Raw genomic sequence first — 21,834 nt, 5'->3', positions numbered from 1 at the left:
AGGGCATTCATCTCTGTGTCGAACTGCGGTCGATCAGCATGATTGCAACAGGGTGAGTATATTTTTGCTGATGCTCCATGTGATGGAAGCATGACCTGTACACACACGACGCTACATCACCAATAGTGTATTATTTTGTATATTTTAAATTGAAGGACAACAGAGTTCAACAAGTAACTGGTTTATTTGGTATAAAGTCTGATTTACTTACTGCATCATCACAACATCAGCAGAAAACAAAATGACTTCCCTCAGTGTAAAGTCTGTGGGTTGTGCAGTAAATAAATACAGACTTTTGAAGTACAAACAAACAGGTCTTTACTATTCAGAGGTCAGGGCGAATCTGCCCTAGTTATCCTGTAACATCACTTATATACTGGTGTGGTCACTGTCGGTATTACCGTATACAGAAGCCAATCAAATAGTGCCACACCTAAAGTAGTTCTCTTAAAGGTGAACGGTTACACTCAATCGTTCCCTTAAAGGTAGACGGGTACATACACTACACTCAGGACCCCTAACCTGGATCTTAAAAAAACTATAACAGTCTTACAGATGCCTGCAGGCCAATCACAATTCGATATACAAATATTACAAATAGAGGAAGCTAATCGCTCATCCACCCAATCAGGACACATTTGTTCACAGTCACACACAAAACTTGTAATTATTAAAACAAGCCAGGTAAGATAAACATATATTGATTAAGAAATTCCTTAATAATTAAGATTCCATCTCTGTTAGTAATTTTAAGAGAGGACCTGTGGAAAAAAAAGAAATACAAAAAAAAACAATATTATGCTAGCATGTGCTTTTTTGGGCAAAATTCCCAAAATTCCCAAGCTAAACTTCCCGTGGAAAATTTCCAGAAATTTACCAGAAACTTTCCACCCCTTTGCAACCCTATCCTTAATTAATCCACACTTGTCCAAGTGACTTAATTTTTCCCGGATTATCGTTTCTAAAAGTTTCCCCACTGCCGAGATTAAACTGACTGGCCTGTAGTTGCTGGGTTAACCCAACACCCTTTTTTGAACAAGGCTGCAACATTCGCAATTCTACAGTCCTCTGGCACCAGCCCTGTATACAAGGATTGGAAGATTATGGCCAGTACCTCCGCAATTTCCACCCTTACTTCCCTCAGCATCCTAGGATGCATCCCTTCTGGTCCTGGTGACTTATCTACTTTAAGAAGTACAGCTAGCCTTTCTAGTACCTCCTCCTCATCAATTTTTATTCAATCCAGTATCTCAACTACCTCCTCTTTCACTATGACTTTGGCAGCATCTTCTTCCTTGATAAAGACAGATGCAAAGTACTCATTTAGTACCTCAGCCATGCCCTCTGCCTCCATTTTGGTCCCTAATCAGCCCCACCCCTCCTCTTACTACCCTTTTACTATTTATATGCCTATGGAAGACTTTTGGAGTCCCTTTTATGTTAGCTGCCAATCTATTCTCGTACTCTCTCTTTGCCCCTCATTTCCTTTTTCACTTCCCCTCTGAAATTTCTATATTCAGCCTGGTTCTCACTTGTATTCTCAACCGGAATCTGTCATATGTCCCCTTTTTCGTCATCCAGGGAACTCTGGCTTTGGTTGCTCTGCCTTTCCCCCTCGTGGGAATGTATCTCGACTGTACCCAAACCATCTCCATTGTTACATTACAGTTTTGCCTGACAATCTTTGATTCCAATTTACCCGGGCCAGGTCCATTCTCAACCCATTGAAATTGGCCTGCCTCCAATTAAGTATTTTTATTCTAGATTGCTCCCTGTCCTTTGCCATAGCTGATCTAAACCTTACGATACTGTGATCACTGTTCCCTAAATGTTCCCCTACTGACACTCGCTCTACTTGACCCACCTCATTCCCCAGAATCAGATCCAGCAATGCCTCCTTCCTCATTGGGCCGGAAACCTACTGATCAAGAAAGTTCTCCTGAACACACTTCAGAACTTCTTCCCCCTCTCTGCCCTTTACACTATTACTATCCCAGTCTATATTAGGATAGTTGAAGTCCCCCATTTTCACTACTCTATAGTTCTTGCACCTCTCTGTAATTTCCCTGCAAATTTGCTGCTCTATATCCTGCCCACTAGTTGGTGGCCGAGAGAATACACCTAGTAGTGTAATGGCGGCTCTTGTTTCTCAACTCTAACCAAATAGATTCTGTCCTTGACCCCTCCAGGACATCCTCTCGCTCCAGCACTGTAATTTTCTCCTTAATCAATAATGCCACCCCACCTCCTTTCTTTCCTTCCCTATCTTACATTTAACACCTTATATCCAGGAATATTTAGTACCCAATCCTGCCCTTTTTTGAGCCAGGTCTCGGTTATCGTCACGACTCATATTCCCATGCATCACCAACCTTATTTACCACACTTTGTGCTTTCACACACATGCACTGTAAACCTATCTTAGACCTTCTTGTATTCTCTTAGTCTGACCCCACCTAATACCGTACTATTTCTTACACTAGTGCTATCAATCTCTCCCAATCCTTTGTGCACCTCGTTTCTCCTTTCTAATGCTACATCCTGGTGACCATCCGCCTGCCAAATTAGTTTAAACCCTCCCCAACAGCACGAGCAACCGCCACAAGGACATTGGTCCCAGCTCTGTTGAGGTGCAACCCGTCCAGCCTGTACAGGTCCCATCTCCCCCAGAACCAGTCCCAATGTCCCAGGAATCTAAAGCCCTCCCTCCTGTACCATCTGTCCAGCCACGCATTTATCTGCTCTATCCTCCTATTTTGATACTCACTAGCTTGTGGCACCGGCAGTAATCCAGAGGTTACTACCTTTGAGGTCCTGCTTTTTAATCTTTTCTAGCTCCCTAAAATCTGCCTGCAGGACCTCATCCCTCTTTCTACCTATGTCGTTGATACGGATATGGACCACGACCTCTGGCTGCTCACCCTGCCCCCTCAAAAATGTTCTGCAGCTGCTCAGTGACATCCTTGACCCTGGCACCAGGGAGGTAACATACTAACCTGGAATCACATCTGCAGCCGCAGAAATGCCTGTCTGTTCCCCTATCGAGATAATTAGTGTTGGAGTTTTTTTTTTTAATTAATTTTTTTTACGTTTTCTCTGTCTCTTATCTGTTAATCTCACCTGTATTTCCACATCTTTTTCACTTTCTGTACATATATTAAATCTAATTTATATTTCCTGCTTTATACTTCCTGGTTCAGACTGTCTCAGTGAGGAATCTTCAATCTAATCAGTTGAAGAGCATCGCTGTTTCTTGCCCTGCTTACAGACAGCACAGATCCCCTATAGAGGGCACCGTGCTGGATCAGATGCCGGATTACAGCAAATGCTCTAAAAGCCACAAAAACTGAGGGCAGCTGTTGTTCCTCCTCCTCCTAACCACAACAATTTGTATTTGTATAGCGCCTTAGCGTAGTAAAACGTCCCAAGGTGCTTCACAGGAGCATTATACTGTAAAACAAAATCCAGGCCTATTACTTTTAACACTTTTAGTGTAACTTATGCATTGCATTATACTCCTGATAGTTCAAAGTTAAGTTGTTATTACACTAAAAGAAATCTGAATTATCCAATAATTTAAAAAGCAACGTATATAACTGAACACTTTGGAAATTTAGTGCTCAAAACATTGGATTATCAGATAGTTTGAATTAAGAGGAGTAGACTACTGTCCAAATAAGTCAGAGGAGGTCTTGATCAAACTTTATGGTGCTCTGGTAAGACACACCTTGAATATGGAATCCAGTTCTGATCACCAATAAACAAGGGAAACATTCAAACACTGGAGGCAGCAAGAAGAGCCAGGAACCTGACGCTTGGGGTCAAGAGCCTGACTGGAGAAACTTTGACATTTCCAACTAGTAAGGACGTATTTGAGAGGGGATCTTAGAGGTACACAAGATTGGCAAGGGAATGGAAAAAGTAAAACCAGATTATGTTAAACTGTGAAATAGTACAAAGGGACAACAGTTCAAACTAGTAAATGGCAATTTTAGCAGATACCAGTAAATTATGCTTCACACAGTGATCAATGTGTTAAATAGATCTCCAGAGAGATTTGTGAAGGCAAAAACCCTGGAATTATTTAACAGCTGTATGCTACATTGGGGAGACTTTAGGGTCTTTTAGAATTGATAAATTAAGAATGGTTTTACTCAACTGCAATTATTTTGTGATCTTGTGAAATACTGGGCCGGAATTTGCGGCGGGCAATAACGGCAAACTAACAGCATTCGCTGTTACTACCCCCTTTGAAACTGACCACAACTTCAGGATTTAGCGCATGCGCACCTAAACATGGAAAACCTGAAGTTGCGGTCAGTCATTCACTGCTCCGGCACTGGCTGCACTGTGCCCTCCCTCCCCTTTTCCACGGTAATATCACTGTTAAATACCCCATTAAATGTTAGACCTTGTCGGATTAGATGTAACTGGGGTTTGAACAGCGTATTGACTGCTAAACAAACGTTATGGCCCTGAAAAACTAATTTAAATTTTGTGGTGTGTCACATTTCGCCATAATGATAATGATAAAAATTACAATTAAGAAACTTTAAAAAAGTTATAATTTTTTTTAAAGTTTGTTCATGATTATTTTAGGTTCTACCGTATCCCCATGCGAGAGCCCCAACCTTTGTTTTGCTCTAACATTTTTATAAAAATCTGGATAAAAGCAGGTTCTCATTTCCTGCTTCCCTGTCTGAGAATTCTGCATTGTGATTGGCTGTTTAGACAGCTTCTTGACGTCACAGCAAATCGGGCTGCAATCTCTTGCACGTTGAAAAAAGTAAACTTCTCGCCACAGAAATTGAGATCTCTCTGTGGGCAGCTTTCATCGGGGCCAGCGGCAAGTGCCTTTGCTTCACCGCCGACGGCAAATTCCAGGCCAATTTTTTGCCAACTGGCAGAAGCACTAGATAATTGAGAATCCCAACAAATTAAATTGCAATGGAATAAATTAGTACAAGGACCAATTCTATGAGTAACAATTTTGTATGTATTTAAGACATACAATTCCTGTGCCTATGCAAGTAGAAATGGACGGTTATATTCCTTTCGGTTCGCACCACTGGTCTTGCCAGTAAGCGAACCAGTGTCCCTCACAACTGGAGGACTGAAGACTAGGTAGGTAAGATACAGTTCCTGAAGTTTATGTTGAAGAAAGTTTGTTAGAGTAGCTAGAAGACCATTGGCAGAAACTGAATGAGAATGAGAGACAGAGCTATATAGTGGTGAACCACAGGGAGATCAGCATCATGTAAAGCTCCAGCAAACATATACAGACTGGAGGAAGTGCATAATTTCCATCTCACTTGAAACATGTGTTTTGCACTCCAAGCCCTTCTTGCAGCTAATATCTGGAGATTAATTTGAAGTGCGCATACCATACTGCAGAGTGTTCAATGCTGGCTAGTCCACAATTGCTTACGTGTTCCATAGGTAATGTCTACTCACTTTTGAGAGTGTTCCCACTACTGGATACACCCAAAGTGAGGAAACTTTACACACGTAGTGTCCAATGTGCAACCCAAACTGAATGCAAAAATATATTCTATTGAATCACATCCTGTTGGGTCTCATTCCAGTTCATTCTGAATACTCAACAATTAATGAACATGCATGCGTGTGCAGCACTTTAACTCTTAATGCTCAACAGGCATGTTCATGCAGTTAGAAATGTGAGGAAAGTTTGCTGTCCAACTGAAATATTTAGACAATGCTGCAATACTTTTGTAATAAAACCATTTTAGGTTATTGTTTAAAACCAGTTAATCTGGCATTCATGAATCAATTTTGCACTCAGTTCAAAGAGAAAGGTAGAAAATCTTATGACATGATAATCATTGCAACATACTAAATGTCAGGAGGTTAATGAGTTTTGAATATGACAATTTGAATTGGTTTGCTAGACAACATAATAGTGGAATAAAAACAGAAAATGCTGGAGATACTCAGCAGGTCAGGCAGCATCTGTGAAGAGAGAAACAGAGTTAACGTTTCAGGTCGATGGCCTTTCATCAGAACAGTTCTCTGTTTCTCTCTTCACAGGTGCTGCCTGATCTGCTGAGTATCTCCAGCATTTTCTGTTTTAATTTCAGATTTCCAGCATCTGCAGTATTTTCTTTTTGAATATAATAGTGGAGTTTCTGGAAATTACAGGTATAAGAAATGTCTCCAGGTGAATTTGTCAGACACTAACTTGTACAGAAGGAGAAAGGGCTCCGAGAGCACAGGATGTGGTCAACGATAACCAAAGAATAAACACAGAGGAAGCAAAGTAGATGACTCTCTACTATTGGGGTGGGGGGAAAAGAGAAGATAAGAGAAGGAACTAAGCAAAGGCAGTGGAAGAACCTCCTTAGGATCTGAAACTGTCCGATAGGTAAACAATGTATACCCATTACACAGGCTAGAACTAGAAATCACAAGTAACGCCATGGCACTGTGGAACTTGAGGAGTTGTGGAGAGGGGGAAAGAGTTGGAAGGATAAACAAACAACATAGACAAAAAGCAAGTGGTAGTAATAAGGAGATTCCATCATTTGAGGGATAGTTAGTGACATGAATCAGTCATTCATGAAAGAAAGACTTATGAAATAATACTGAGCGGCCTGCGGGTGGCGCTGTCCAGGGAGAGTATAAATACTCTGGCATGGGCCCAGCTTGCGCAGGACATTCTTAACAGGAAGTCGTGAAGGACATAACTAGACCTCCATGTTGTAAAACAGTTGATTAAAGCTTTGTTTAATGCTTAGACCAAGTGCCTAGTAGTTTTCTTATGTCAATTTAATCAACTGGAACTTGCTCCGTGATTTTTGGGAACAGATGGCTACGACTCAGAAGGGAATCAGATGTAGTAATCGATCCATCATGGAGAAACTACTCAGACCCGCCCGTCTTGACCTGGACCCGAATTCACCTACAACTGCTAAGGTATGGAAACACTGGTATCGTACCTTCAGCAACTTCCTCGGGGCTTGTGGTGAGAATGTTCCTGATAAGTTACAAATGCTTGCCAATTATGTATCACCTCATGTGTTTGACTATATCGAAGGCTGTGTAGACCATGACTCAGCTATCCAAATACTGCAGCAACTATATGTTAAGGGCCCCAAACTAAATTTTTGCTCGACACTTACTGGCCACAACTTGACGACAACCCGGGGTATCACTTGATGAATTCCTTCAAAAGCTTTGCAGGCTCAACAAAGACTGTAATCTCAAAGCTGTCTCAGCTGAGCAGTACCAGGAGGAGTTAATTTGTGATTCTTTTATTAATGGAATTGCGTTTCCCTTCATACGCCAGCGTCTGTTGGAGAATAAAACCCTCGAGTTACAAGCTGCCTATGACCAGGCATATTCTCTGGACTGAGCAAAAAAAAATGCAGATGCCTATCTTTTACCACGTGCACAGACTGCTGCTATCACTTTTAGTGACTCCTCCGATAAGCCTCAGGCAGAAGTTCTCACTGATGACTACTCTATCCTAGCTCATGGGATGTCCCTACCATCATGGTTGGCAGCTCCTCGCCCTGTGCTACTCAAGATTCATCCGATCCTCCAAGAGTGATCCCCTCGTCGACGAAGTGGAACTAATGGATGTCAATCCTACATACGCATACGTGCGGTACCCTGATGGCCGGGAGTCTACAGTTTCACTTCGGGATCGGGCTCCATGCCCAAACGGTCCCAATCGATAGAGGGATCCGTATGAACGATGCCGTTATTCTGCACTCCTCCGAGGATGACACCCTACCCGAGACATCAAGGGATCTGCCAGCTACTCCGCCGGATCAACCCGGGGAACAGAGCGCTCCCCGCGGGATGACCACCCGAAGCCAGGACGCCGGTCAATCACAGACTACGGAGCAGGATGAAGCCAGCTCTGCGCCTGTGGGGGCCTGCACCCGGAATCACGATCTCCCCAATCCCCCTCCGGTCGATCAAGGCAGCACGGACTCTGCCAGCCCGCCGGTACGAACCAAGCGACCCAGGGACCCAGACACGGTCCAAGGAGAAGTGCCTGCCAGCCACAAACTGAGATCCAAACCACTGCGGCTATTCATAGTCTGATTAATCCGATAGAAGGAAGTCGCCGGACTACCAATCCTTCAGGCGGGAAGAATGACATGAATCAGTCATTCATGAAAGAAAGACTTATATGAAACAATACTGAGCAGCCTATGGGTGGCGCTGTCCAGGGAGAGTATAAATACTCGGGCACAGGCCCAGCTTACGCAGGACATTAACCGGAACTAGTGAAGGACACTAGACCTCCATGTTGTAAAACAGTTGATTAAAGCTTTGTTTAACGCTTAGACCAAGTGCCTAGTAGTTTTCCTGCGTCAGTTAGTCTTTACTACAGTCTGAGGAGATCTAAATGGTCTGTTATCTCCCCAATGCCAAGGCAAGAAATTTTATGGAGAAGGTGGGAGGTATTCTGAAAAGGGAGGATAGACATCCTTAAGTCATGCTGTGATTGTCAACACAAGAACAAGATGGAGGTCTGACAAATGAAGTTTGAGGAATTAGGTGTCAGATTAAAAAATCAGGGATTGAAAAATAAGGGTGTTTCAAGATTACTCCGTGTTACTTGCTATATCAGTTAGGAAGCAGATCAAGGCATAGCTTGACAAAATGGCTTAAAAGGATTTCAGATTTCTAGGGCACTAAAGAATTGTGGGGCAGGGGGATACTCTACAGGTGTAATAGGTTTTACCTAAACTGAGACCATCTCATCCTGGTGTTTAATACAAATTGTTGTCATCACAGGCTAAATTTTAATCTTTAAGAGGATAATTTACCTGAAAATTTAAGTTTTCTAATTCTACCAAATTAGAGAGTCTTAAAGAAAAGGAAGAGAGATATTGTAAGGGTACAAATAAGTAAAGATAAGAGGGCAAGGAGAATAAGCCATCTCAAAAACAAATGAGATTCAAAGCGACATTGAATATAAAAGAAAGGAAGTGGCATTTTATTTCTTCCAGACATTGGTTGTTTCACAGTTAAGTACTGTATGCAGTTCTGGGCACTCCATTAAAGGAACATAAGAACACAACAATTAGGAGCAGGAGTAGGCCATACAGCTGCTCAAACCTGCTCTGCCATTCAATAAGATCATGGCTGATCTTCGACTGCAATTCCACTTTCCCACTGCATCTCCATATCCCTCGATTCCCCGCGAGCCCAAAAATCTATCTATCTCAGCCTTGAATATACTAAACGATTCAGCATTCCCAGCCCTTTGGGGTAGAGAATACAAAAGATTCACAACCCTCTGAATGAAGAAATTCCTCCTCATCTCACTCTTAAATGGCCAACCCCTTATCTGAGACTATGACCTAGTTCTAGACTTTCCAGCCAGAGGAAACAACCACTCAGCATCTACCCCATCAATCCCCCACTGAATCTTATATGTTTCAACGAGATCACCTCTCATTCTTCTAAACTCGAGAGTCTAGGCCCAATCTACTCAATCTCTTCTCATAGGACAGCCCCCTCATCCCAGGGAATCAATCTAGTGAACCTTCGTTGCACTGCCTCCAAGGCAAGTATGTCCTTCCTCAGATAAGGAGACCAAAATTGTGCACCGTACTCCAGGTGTGGGCTCACCAAAGCCCTGTACAATTGCAGTAAGGCTTCCTTACACTTGTACTCCAACCCCCTGCAATAAAGGCCAACATGCCATTTGCCTTCCTAATTGCTTGCTGTACCTAGCATCATAGAATCATTACAGCACAGGAGGCGGCCATTCGGCCCGTCGAGCCCATGCCAGCTCTCTGCAAGAGCACTTCAGCTAGTCCCATTCCCCCGCCGTTTCCCTGTAGCTCTGCAATTTTTTTCCCCCTTCGGGTACTTATCCAATTCCCTTTTGAAAGCCAACCTGCATGCTAACTTTGTGAAACACAGATACCTAAATCTCTCTGAACACCAACATTTAAGTTTCTCACCATTCAAAAAGAGTCCTTTTTTTCTATTCTTCCTACCAAAATGAATAACCTCTCATTTCCCCACATTATACTCCATCTGCCACCTTATTGCCCACTCACTTAACCTGTCTCTATCCCTTTGCAGACTCTAAGTCCTCCTCACAGTTTACTTTCCCACCTAACTTTGTATCACCAGCAAACTTGAATACATTGCACTCAGTCCCTTCATCTAAGTCATTAACATAGACTGTAAATAGCTGAGGCCCAAGCACTGATCCTTGTAGCACCCCACTAGTTACAGCCTACAACTGGAAAATGACCCATTTATCCCTTTGTTTTCTGTCCATTAACCAATCCTTTATCCATGCTAGTATATTACCCCCAACCCCATGAGCCCTTATCTTGCTTGGCAACCTTTTATGTGGTACCTTATCGAATGCCTTTTGGAAATCCAAATATACTACATCCATTGATTCCCCTTTTTCTACCCTGCTAGTTACATCCTCAAAAAACTCTAATAAACTTGGTAAACAGGATTTCCCTTTCATTAAAACAATGTTGGCGTTGGCTCAGTGATTTTCTAAGAGCACTGTTACCACTTCCTTAATAATGGATTCCAGCATTTTCCCGATAACTGATGTCAGACTAACTGGCCTGTAGTTCCCAGTTTTCTCTCTCCCTCCTTTCTTGAATAGCAGGGTTACATTTGCTACCTTCCAATCCGCTGGGACATGGAATGCTTTACCACAGTGACTATTTAAGGAAGCAGATAAGACTCAGGCTTCACTTGAACAATACCAGGAATGAAAGGCTATAGTGAAGAAAGGATTGAAAAATTGAGGCTTTATTCACTGGAACAGAGGTTAAGTGCGGTGTTGAGCAAATGGAGGTTTCAAAATTAAGTTTTGAAAAGTATATATAGTGGACGATTGACTTCCACTGGTTGGTAAATCGGTAACATAGGGAGATGGGCGGGAAGTGTCCCCCCCCAATAGAGGATATTCAAACATGGAATGCTTTACCAGTGACTACTGAAATGGAGAATATATCAATTAAAAAGAGAATTGGTCAGCCATTTAAAAATGAATATAAAAAGGATACAGGAAAATGAAAGTGTAGAAAATTGAAGCCCTAATACCAACATAAGCAATGTACAGGAAACTTCGGTTAAATGTCCGGAAAGCTCTATCTACTGGCAAAATTCAGGAGCCGTTTCCTATAAGTTTTTTTACTTCTCATTGCTTTTTTTTTTCCAGTCAGGCTCTGCAAGGTCTAGCTGAAGCTGTTGCTTAGCTACAGAGACGCTTTTAAGCTGTGGCCGACTGTTTTGAAGCTGTTGGGTTTGTTGATTCTCACGGAGCTCAAAAGCTCCGTATGTTTTAACATTAGCGCTGGTTTCTACGGCAGTTTTGATGGTACGGCACCAGCTTGGTCCCGTCAGTGCCGGATACCAGAAAGTTTCCTGTATGTGCTACAAATTCTATGCTTAAATGAAGATCTTAAAATTGTTGGCATGTCTCATTGTACATCTACAAATACTTACAGGAATGAACATAGACACTTAGTCTGGAGCATGCAACTGATTATGTACACAGGACTACAATTCCTCTCCTTCACTTTCATAGACTTCTTTCAAATGTTGCTCTAATGGGATTTCTATTTACCCTTTCTAAATATTTCCCTCTAAAATCTGTTAAAACACTACACATACAGGATTCAACATCAGTAGCATCACAGAAACATGGTAGAATAAATCCAATTAATGGGATATATATCTGGAAGGATATAAATTGTTCAGGAGAGCCCACATCAGGAGAAATGGTGGTGTGGCACCACTGAGGCATAAGTGAGGATATAAAAAAAAAATACAGCAGACACAATCACTTTGAATACAATTAATAGATGGTAACAGAGGTAAATTCCTTCAAGAAGTGATTCTGAATGCAATGGACCAATCTGTATATATGCAAAGCAAAGGTACCAAGATTTAAGGCACTCTTGTCTGGTTGAATGAGACTACCAAGCAACTCAAAGAAGGGGGTAAAAGCATTCAAGGCCATAAATGAAAATGGCACAGAATTGAGAGATTCAATACCAAAAAGGCATGCCTAGAGTGTAAAAAGGGCATCAAAATGGCAAAGAAAAATTAGAATTGAATATGGTAAGAGAAAAGAAGGATAATAAAATGTTTTTAGTTATACAGTACAAGAGGAAAAGAAAAACAAGGGATGGAGTGGGACCGAGTGGGGGCATGACAACTGATGTTACACTGGCTGTAAATGTGCTGAATAAGTTTTTATGCTCCATTAAGAATATAAATAGGAGCAGGAGTAGGCCATTCGGCCCCTCGAGCCTGTTCAGCCATTCAATATCATGGCTGATCTTCAACCTCAACTCCACTTTCCTGCACTATCCCCATATCCCTTGATATCCAAAAATCTATTGATCTCTGTCTTGAATATACTCAATGACTGAACCTCCACAGCCCTCTGGGGTAGAGAATTCCAAAGATTTACCACCCTCAGTAAAGAAATTTCTCCTCATCTTAGTCCTAAATGGCCAACGCCTTATTCAGAGACCGTGACCCCTGGTTCTAGACTCCCCAGCCAGGGGAAACATCCTCCCTGCATCTACCCTGTCAAGCCCTGTAAGAATTTTGTATGTTTCAATGAGATCACCTCTCGTTCTTCTAAACGCTAGGGAATATAGGCCTAGTCTACTCAATCTCTCCTCATAGGACAATCCCCCCTTCCCAGGAGTCAGTCTGGTGAACCAAGGAGACAGGCAATATTTGATCTGGAAAAGGAACTAGAGGGTGTTGCAGAGGTGAAGCATGACATTATTCACATTACTATCAGATTGGTTGCCAAACAGCTGTGGAAACTTATGGGGAATAATTCTCAGACAGATAAGATGGATCAGAGGATTCTCAAGAAAATAAAGGAGGAAATTGCAGGAACTCTGGTGCAAATCTTCCAGAAATCACTGAATATTGGAGGTGCCTGGGACTGGAGAAAAGCAGACATTCCTCTTTTTTTTGTTGCTACTTTTTATTAAAAAGTGACCCAAAAACTACCTGGGAATTGTGTATAGGGGTGGCTGATGAAATTCACTAAAGAAATGCAAACTGCTTCACATGGGGCAAAACATCCAGGAAGGGATGATTACTTAAATGAAAAGAAAATGTGCATGGAAAATGGGATCTGGGGGTACCGAGACAATAAATTGAAGCTCTCTCAACAATGCTCGGCAGCAGTGAGTAAAGGAAATCAAATGTTAGGATGTATTAATAGGTCAATATTGAGCCGAAATAGTGAGGTAATCCTGCCACTTTATAAATCATTGGTGCGACCACACTAAGAATACGGGGTACAATTCTGGTCACCATAGTACAAAAAGGTTACTGCAGCTATTGAAAAGATATGAAGCAAACAGACGCACAGAACCCACTCCATGTTAACTGCCAAGCTGCAGAATGGTGGCAGAAATCGAAACAAAAAACAGCTGCTTCATTCAGATTACAGATCATGTGAGGGATCAGAGATACTTCTTGCTTCAACACAGTGTTATCTTTTTAATGGGATCTTGTTGCTATATCAGCATTGTAGGCACTTCAATTTGATTCCTGCTTGCAGGCAATAGCCTGTTTATACTTAAAGTATAATAATACACATGTCCTGTCTTGCATGCAAATAGCTACTTCAGAGTTGCTTCCAACTCTGTTTATGGTTATTTCCATGGTGTGAACCCACAAACTACCAGATTTATTGATTCAGTTTCACAGTGGGATTTGAATTTATAACCTTTGGGTTGCTAGTGCAGTACCATAACCACTAGCTTAGCGCTCCCCCATCCAACTCTGTTTGTGATTTGTTCATAAGTAGTTCATCAGATTGAGATTGGCTGGCTAGATATTAGAGATATGAGATTTTAGCTACTGCAAGACAAAATAAGAGCCATTAACTGAGATTGTGCTGACTGTCACAAGAGGAGAACAAATGGAAGAGCAGCTGCTCTGCTCTACTTAGTCCTTGTCCTGAAGGTGAGTGATAGGCCTGAGCAGCCTCCGTGGTGCTTGTGAAAATGAGATTGATTGACGTGACTGTCACCGCAAGAACGGTTTTATAGCAGGTCAGCAATGATAAATCTGTTTGCCTTCGTCTCTTATAGCTTGACTTGACTTCAAACAGGTTGAGAACTATATACCCAGGATAATAGTTTAGGTTCTTTGGTAAATTTCTGATTCAACCAGCAAATAAACAAGTGGGCTAACGGAAACATTTCATAAATGTCCAATTTTATAGATAAACATTTGCCCACAGAAATATATGTTCCAAATGACAAGACATTTTTTTTTTTTTTTTTTTAAATAAGTGTCAGGATACATATAATAAACATTTACAAATCAACTGATTTTTACCATAATCTTCTGTTTGTTCTTGCTTCTGTTTAATTGTACATCTTAATAAACCTGATTCATAATTATTAGCCTGAGACACAGTGAATCAGTTGATCAGAGCGTTTATATGAGTTAATTGGAGACCAGAAGAGTACGAGGTGTCTCCTACTATTTCCAGTGAGCTCACTGGTAAGATGTTTATTTTTCACCCAATGGATGCTGCATTAGATTTTGTTTTTGCATAAAGTCATGCTTTGGTTCATGAAAATAAAGTTTTGCTATTGGGGACAAGAAAAATCAGTTGACAACCTAAATAATAAAGCAATCATAAAAACCCACAAAACCAACTGTCAATGGTCAAGCTTCAGAATAGCAGAAGAAATGTAACCAAAAAAGCTAAATAAAGACAAAAATTGCAGATGCCAGAAATCTGAAACAAAAAACAGAAAATGCTGGAGAGAACAGGCCAATTAATGGCTCAGGTGTGGATCCTTCTTAAAGTTTGAAAGAGGTTTACAGAATTTTCTGTTTGTTTTAAACAAAATAGCTGCTTTATTCAAGTCATAGGTCCACCTTTTTTTCAGTAAAATTAGTCAAGACATTTCAATAGTGAATTAAATCCTGCGTGTACCATGCCTCATTATAACTGTGCTGAACAAACCTCCAGCTGCAAACCAACCTTCAATGTACCTTCCCAAAGAGCACAGACTGCAGTATAAAATTGAGGTAGGGTGGCATATGAAGGTTGCTGCTCTGTAATTACCCACTCTTTTAAATTGCAGGTGGCAAGGACACCAAGCCATCATTGTCCTCAAGAACAGATCGGGCTCCGATGATGTCATCAGGGCTTGTTCTGCCATTTTAACCTGAAGCCCGAGCAGGGGAGCAGTGGTGACATCCCTGCCAGCAAAAACGACCAGATTTAGGAACAGCTTCTTTCCCAGGGCTGTCATCCTACTGAACTCCACAAATAAACTCTAAAGCCTGCACATCTGCCAATGCACTTTATTATGGTTATGTTTATGTTAATATACTACAAGCCAAATGTATGTTGAATGTTTAAATGTCTTAATCCAAATGTACACTCTCGGGAGCCGCAAGCCTACATTTCATCGTGCACAAGTGCAGTACAAACAATGACAATAAAAGTTGATTTGATACTGGATGAGCAGAAATTTTCTCCAATTAAATATTGGGAAGACCAAAGCCATTTTTTCGGTTCCCGCCACAAACTCCATTCCCTAGCAACTGACTCCATCCTTCTCCCCAACATCTGTCTGAGGCTGAACCACACTCTTTGCAAACTAGATGTCATATGTGACCCTGAAATGAGCTTCCGACCACACATCGGCAGCATAACTAAGACTGCCTATTTCCACCTCCGTAACATCGCCCGAATCCTCCCCTGCCTCAGCTCATCTGCTGCTGAAACCCTCATCCATGCCTTTGTTACCTCTAGACTTGACTATTCCAATGCACTCCTGGCTGGCCTCCCACATTCAACCCCATGTAAACTTGGTCATCCAAGACTCGGCTGCCCGTGTCCTAACTCGCACCAAGTCCCATTCACCCGTCACTCCTGTGCTCGCTGACCTAAATTAGTTCCCGGTTAAGCAACGCCTTAATTTCAAAATTCTCATCCTTGTTTTCAAACCCCTCCATGGCCTCACCCCCCCTCTCTTTAATCTCCTCCAGCCCCACAACCCCCACTCCCGAGACATCTGCACTCCCCTAATTCGACCCTAGAGCATCCCTGATTTTAAATCGCTCAACCATTGGTGGCTATGCTTTCAGCTGCCTAGGCGCCAAGCTCTGGAATTCCCTCCATAAACCTCTCTGCCTCTCTTTCCTCCTTGAAGATGCTCCTTAAAACCTACCTCTGACAAGCTTTTGCTCATCTGCCCCAATTTCTTATCTGGATCGGTGTCAAACTTTTGTCTGAAAACATCCTGTGAAGTGCCTTGGGACGTTTTACTACATTAAAAGCGCTATATAAATACAAGTTATTGTTGCTATTGTTAAATGCCTTTATATTTTTTGATCGCTTCTAAGGTCATGCCCACCTTGTTAGTCTCCCTGGTAAATGTTCTTATGTTCTTAATTATGAAGGCAAAGTAACTATTCAGTATTTCTGCCATTTCGCTGTCATTACCTGCAAGTTTAGTTTGTGCATCCGTTAGTGCTCCTTATATAAGCAATTCAATTTCCTGTATATAGAGTTCAATCTGATTTTAGACACTACCCATTTAAATTTAAACTAACACACACCATACTATAGTTAGCACTCACCAATTCCTACAAACTAAATTTCTTTGTCAATTTAATGTTCCTTTGTTCCCTCCAAAAAATGAGATGTCAGCTCCATTATCTTTCCTTCAACTACATCCAAAAAGCAGCCACCATTACAAATAAAACACAGAACTGCAATGATTCTTTATGCCACCTCACTTGTTACGACTTCAGACATCCTGTACAATTTTTCAAATCAATTCTCACATCTGCACAACTTCACAGTCCCAGATATCACTCCACTGTTCAGATCAACAGGACAGTAGACATATCCATCTTACATTAGCACCTGTTGTAAAATATGATACCTACACCAATTCAACATTTCTTTGCCAACATGACTATGCATGACAGCTTTTGTACACCATGTATCATATTGTATGCTACAGCAATTATGAAGCTGCTCAGAATCTGGCAGAGGCTATTCAGCATTCAGTTACATTGTACTGCCTCCAAATTTGTTCCAGCATGAAATTTGCAACAATGCTCTATCAGAGCATATGTACTTGAGATTTGACCCATTTACTGTGCAGAAGAAAAAGTCAAGTTTCTGCCAGCATCCAAACAGTAAATGGCATTTGAAACATGCCACCATTATACGTGGATAGAGAACTGGCTGGCGGATAGAAAACAGAGAGTTGGAATAAACGGCTCGTTTTCGGAGTGGCAGGCAGTGACCAGCGGGGTGCCGCAAGGATCTGTCCTGGGACCCCAGCTGTTCACAATATATATATAAATGATCTGGATCAGGGAATTGGATGCAATATTTCCAAATTCGCTGACGACACTAAACTAGGAGGAGGGGTGGGCTCTGATGAGGATGTCAGGAGGCTACAGTGCGATTTGGACAGGTTGGGGGAATGGGCGGATACGTGGCAGATGCACTATAATGTGGATAAATGCGAGGTTATCCACTTTGGGGGTAAAAACAGGAGGGTAGATTATTATCTAAATGGCAATAGATTGGGAGATGGGGAAGTGCAGAGGGACCTGGGTGTTCTTGTGCACCAGTCACTGAAGGAGAGCATGCAGGTGCAACAGGCGATTAAGGCGGCAAATGGTATGTTGGCCTTCATATCAAGGGGGTTCGAGTATAGGAATAGGGATACCTTACTACAGCTGTACAAGGTGCTGGTGAGACCGCATCTGGAGTATTGTGTACAGTTTTGGTCGCCCCATCTGCGGAAGGATGTTCTTGCCATGGAAAGAGTGCAACGGCGATTCACCAGGCTGATACCTGGAATGGCGGGAATGACCTACGAAGAGAGATTAAATAGTTTGGGCTTGTACTCACTGGAGTTTAGAAGATTGAGAGGGGATCTCATCGAAACATATAAAATTATGGCAGGCCTGGACAGGCTGAATTCAGAGAGAATGTTTCCAATGGCCGGGGAGCACAGAACCAGGGGCCACAGTCTAAAAATAGCGGGCAAATCATTTAAAACAGAGATGAGGAAGAATTTCTTCACTCAAAGAGTGGTGAGCCTGTGGAATTCCCTGCCACAGAGGGCTGTGAAGGCTAATTCAATAAATATTTTCAAGAGAGAATTGGATATATTTCTGAAGGCTAAGGGGATTAAGGGTTACGGAGAAAAGGCGGGGACGGGGTACTGAACTGGTAAGATCAGCTATGATCTCAGACGAAGATCAGCCATGATCTCATTGAATGGCGGAGCAGGCTCGAAGGGCCGAATGGCCTACTCCTGTTCCTATCTCTATGTTTCTATTACGATATGAAATGGTCAGCAAGCACTCCCCTTAACAGTACCGATAATTGTACATTATCAGTCATTTCTCATGACTTTATATGTTGCTTTTCTACTTCAAGTATTGATATCTTTAAATATTGAACAGCTTTCACAAGACTCTGGGGAGAATAACAGGAAATTAAAGGGCATGGTTGCTGACCATTCATATCATAATGGTGGCATGTTTCAAATGTCATTTACTGTTTGGATGCTGGCAGAAACTTGACTTTTTCTTCTGCACAGTAAATGGGTCAACTCTAATTGTACAGAGCCTGGGTGAGACCACACCTTGAGTATTGTGTGCAGTTTTGGTCGCCTTATCTGAGGAAGGATGTTCTTGCCATGGAGGGAGTGCAGCGAAGATTCACCAGGCTGATACCTGGGATGGCAGGAATGACGTACGAGGAGAGATTGGGTCGATTGGGCTTCTACTCACTGGAGTTTAGAAGAATGAGAGGGGATCTCATTGAAACTTATAAAATTCTAACATGACTAGACAGACTAGATGCAGGAAGGATGTTCCCAATGGTCAGGGAGTCCAGAACCAGGGGTCACAGTCTAAGGATAAGGGGTAAGCCATTTAGGACAGAGATGAGGAGGAATTTCTTCACCCAGAGAGTGGTGAACCTGTGGAATTCTCTACCACAGAAGGCAGTAGAGGCCAATTCATTAAATATATTCAAGAAGGAGTTGGATATATTTCTTAAGGCTAAAGGGATCAAGGGATATGGGGAGAAGGCAGGGACAGGATACTGAATTTAAAATGATCAGCCATTTAATGGCATTGAATGGCGGAGCAGGCTCGAGGGGCCGAATGGCCTACTCCTATCTTCTATGTTTCTAATAGGGAAAAACTAATCTACTCCACCATTAGCAGCAAAGCCTTCAGCTTCCTTGGTCCCACTCTCTAGAATTACCTCACAAAGCCTTTCCCCCCCCTCCCCTCTAAAAACCCATCTCTTTGAACAAGTTTTTGGTTACCCGTTCGAATCTCTATATTCCTGGCTCAATATTTTTCCTTATACTTATCTGAAGCACTTTGTGGTGTGAATGGCACTATATTAAAAAAAAAGCAAGTTGTTGTTCACACTGGGCCAGTACTTTCATCCCATCATGTCTTGATCAGTCTTCTGGGCAAATACCTGCTGTAAGCATTGCAACTCGAACAAAAGCATCCAGTACCCGAGGGTCCAATCCTTCTAAACTGCACTGGAGTCATATTCAATGCTGTATAAAGCTGAAGCTGTACAACACAGCCTCTCCAAAGTGGTGTCACACCGCTTTATTCTGGAGTTAGCTCAGAAGCCGTCTAATACGGTCACTTTTGCATCATCGCCAAGCAGAAGCTACTTTGCAATAAAGTCCATGAAATTACTTAATAAAATAATCAGCACCAAGTGATCACGCTCTAACAACGCCTCGCGAGTTCACTGGGAAATTGCGGCTCCTAGCCCAGGTAACCTAATGCCCGTGAGAACCAAAGACCCCGTTGAAATAAGTGCTGTGCTCTGATCATATAATCGGCAATCGCCGTTTGCGGCCTTGAATCTAAACCCACCTTCGATATTGTAGGTTGGAATCAAAGGGATCACTATAGTTTGATGACTAAGTAACGCCAATAACTAGAAAGCTGCGAAGCATCACGGCAGCTGTTTTTGAATTTATTGACTTCGTCCCAGTCTACAATTTCTCCTACACAAACACACCTATTCCCCTTAATACTGCCCAAAATCACGCGTTTTCTGTCTAATCCCAAAGTTACTGAAACACGATTCGTTACACAACAGCTATCGTTCTGACGAAGGGTCATCGACTTGAAACGTTAACTGTTTCTCTCTCTCCACAGATGTTGCCTGACCTGAGTATTTCCAGCATTTGCTGGTTTTATTTCAGCTATCGTTAGATCTCGAACAGGTTGGTGCAATACTCTCGCAGCGCGTTCAGCTAAAAACCTCAGCTTTCCCTACTTGAAAAAACGCAGTTTCCTTCGCGTTATACAAAATCGCGTTTTCTGTATAAAAAAAAACCAAAATATTAGTCCCATTTTCAATACTGATCACCCACTTTATCATCACTTAGCATCTGAATCGTTAAAATTACTTTGAATTATTTTCAAAACCGTCCCTTGTTAATTTCGAAAAGTAATTAAAGCAAGCCGTTATTTGTTGCTTAAGAGGCTAATCCATTCTACGATAATGTCTGTTTGAATTAATGCAAGGCAACGCTCTTGGTGCGCCGAGTAAAACAGAATTTGACGTTTGCATTTTTTTTTTAAAGTTCTCCGCTTTCTACCATTCTTCATTTGGAACATTGTGACAGGTATCAATCGGCCAAAGAGGGCAGGAAGTCCAAACGAAGCGCGAAGCCGGACTTTGTGAAAGCGACCGGCCACTGTTGCCGCGGGCAACCATCCCCTTTACCTGTGCGCCCTGGGAGCAGGCTCCTCCCGGGCTCCTGGCTTGCTTTATTGCTCACTTTCGATATCTGGAACCCTGCCGCAAAACGCACCGAGGATGCAGCTCCGGAGAGGGAGAAAATATAGACTAGAGTTCGCTTCGAAATAAGCAACACAACATAAACAAAGAGTTGAAACTGAGAAGGGAGGCACAGGAGCCAAAACAAGTGCAAATAGAACGGGAGCCACGAGCTCCTCCCAAACTCGGAGCCGCCGCCAGGAACACTGCAGCCACCAATCACACAACCCGCCACCCTATGATGCAACGCGCACAAACTCGCCCTCCCTGTCGGCATTTCCATGACGCGCCCTTGTCAATTAGGACTGCCCTTTCAAACAGAAGAGGGAGGACGGTGTTTGTTTATTGACGGCAACTTGATGTAGGTAGTTAAGGCGATTGCAAGTGCTGACTTGTGTGCCTGAGGGTGCTGCCACTGCGTCCGTGAATCCAGTGATTCAATTGGACAAAATGTGTCAGCCGTGGCTGAGTTGGTCGCACTCTGAGTCAGCAGGTTGTGGGTTTAAGACCCACTCCAGAGACTTGAGAACAAAAATCTAGGCTGACGTTGCAGTGCAGTGCAGTGCTGAGGGTGTGCTGCTTTGAGTGTTGGAGGTGCGTCTTTCAGATGAGTCGTTAAACCGAGGCCCCTTCTGCTCTCTCAGATGGATGTAAAAGATCCAGTGGCAGTATTTTGAAGAAGAGCAAGAGTTATCCCCAATGTCCCGGCCAATAGTTATCCCTCAATCAACATTACTAAAATCTGATTACCTAGCCATTATCACAATACTGTTTGTGGGTGCTTGCTGTGTGCAAATTGGCTGCCTCATTTCCTACATTACAACAGTGACTACACTTCAAAAGTATTTAATTGGCTGTAAAGTGCTTTGGGACGTCCTGAGGTTGTGAAAGATGATATATAAATGCAAGTCTTTCTTTCACATCATACTTAGCATTTTCTTGCATAGTAATTTTTATTTTTTCATTCATGGGATGTTGACATCACCGGGAAAGCC

The 21,834-nt window shown here is 42.3% G+C and overlaps 1 protein-coding gene across 4 annotated transcripts in view; it reads right to left on the bottom strand.

Moving 5' to 3' along the window:
- The window catches only part of osbpl3b (oxysterol binding protein-like 3b), a 307,799-nt gene extending 286,659 nt beyond the window's left edge, over positions 1-21,140 (bottom strand). For 2 of the 4 annotated variants that reach the window (XM_085988680.1, XM_085988679.1), the window contains exon 1: positions 20,786-21,139. The gene's annotated coding sequence lies outside the window, so the exon portion shown is untranslated. Of the gene's footprint in view, positions 1-20,785 lie in introns of all 4 variants that reach the window. The other 2 variants (XM_085988683.1, XM_085988681.1) reach the window with 2 other exon arrangements.
- Between the last annotated feature and the right edge of the window lie 694 nt (positions 21,141-21,834).

The sequence above is a fragment of the Somniosus microcephalus genome, chromosome 5 (genome assembly GCF_052327205.1).
Source record: "Somniosus microcephalus isolate GS21.2 chromosome 5, FLI_Smic_1.0, whole genome shotgun sequence".
Classification (NCBI taxonomy): domain Eukaryota; kingdom Metazoa; phylum Chordata; class Chondrichthyes; order Squaliformes; family Somniosidae; genus Somniosus; species Somniosus microcephalus.
This window is presented reverse-complemented; position numbering and strand designations above follow the sequence as displayed.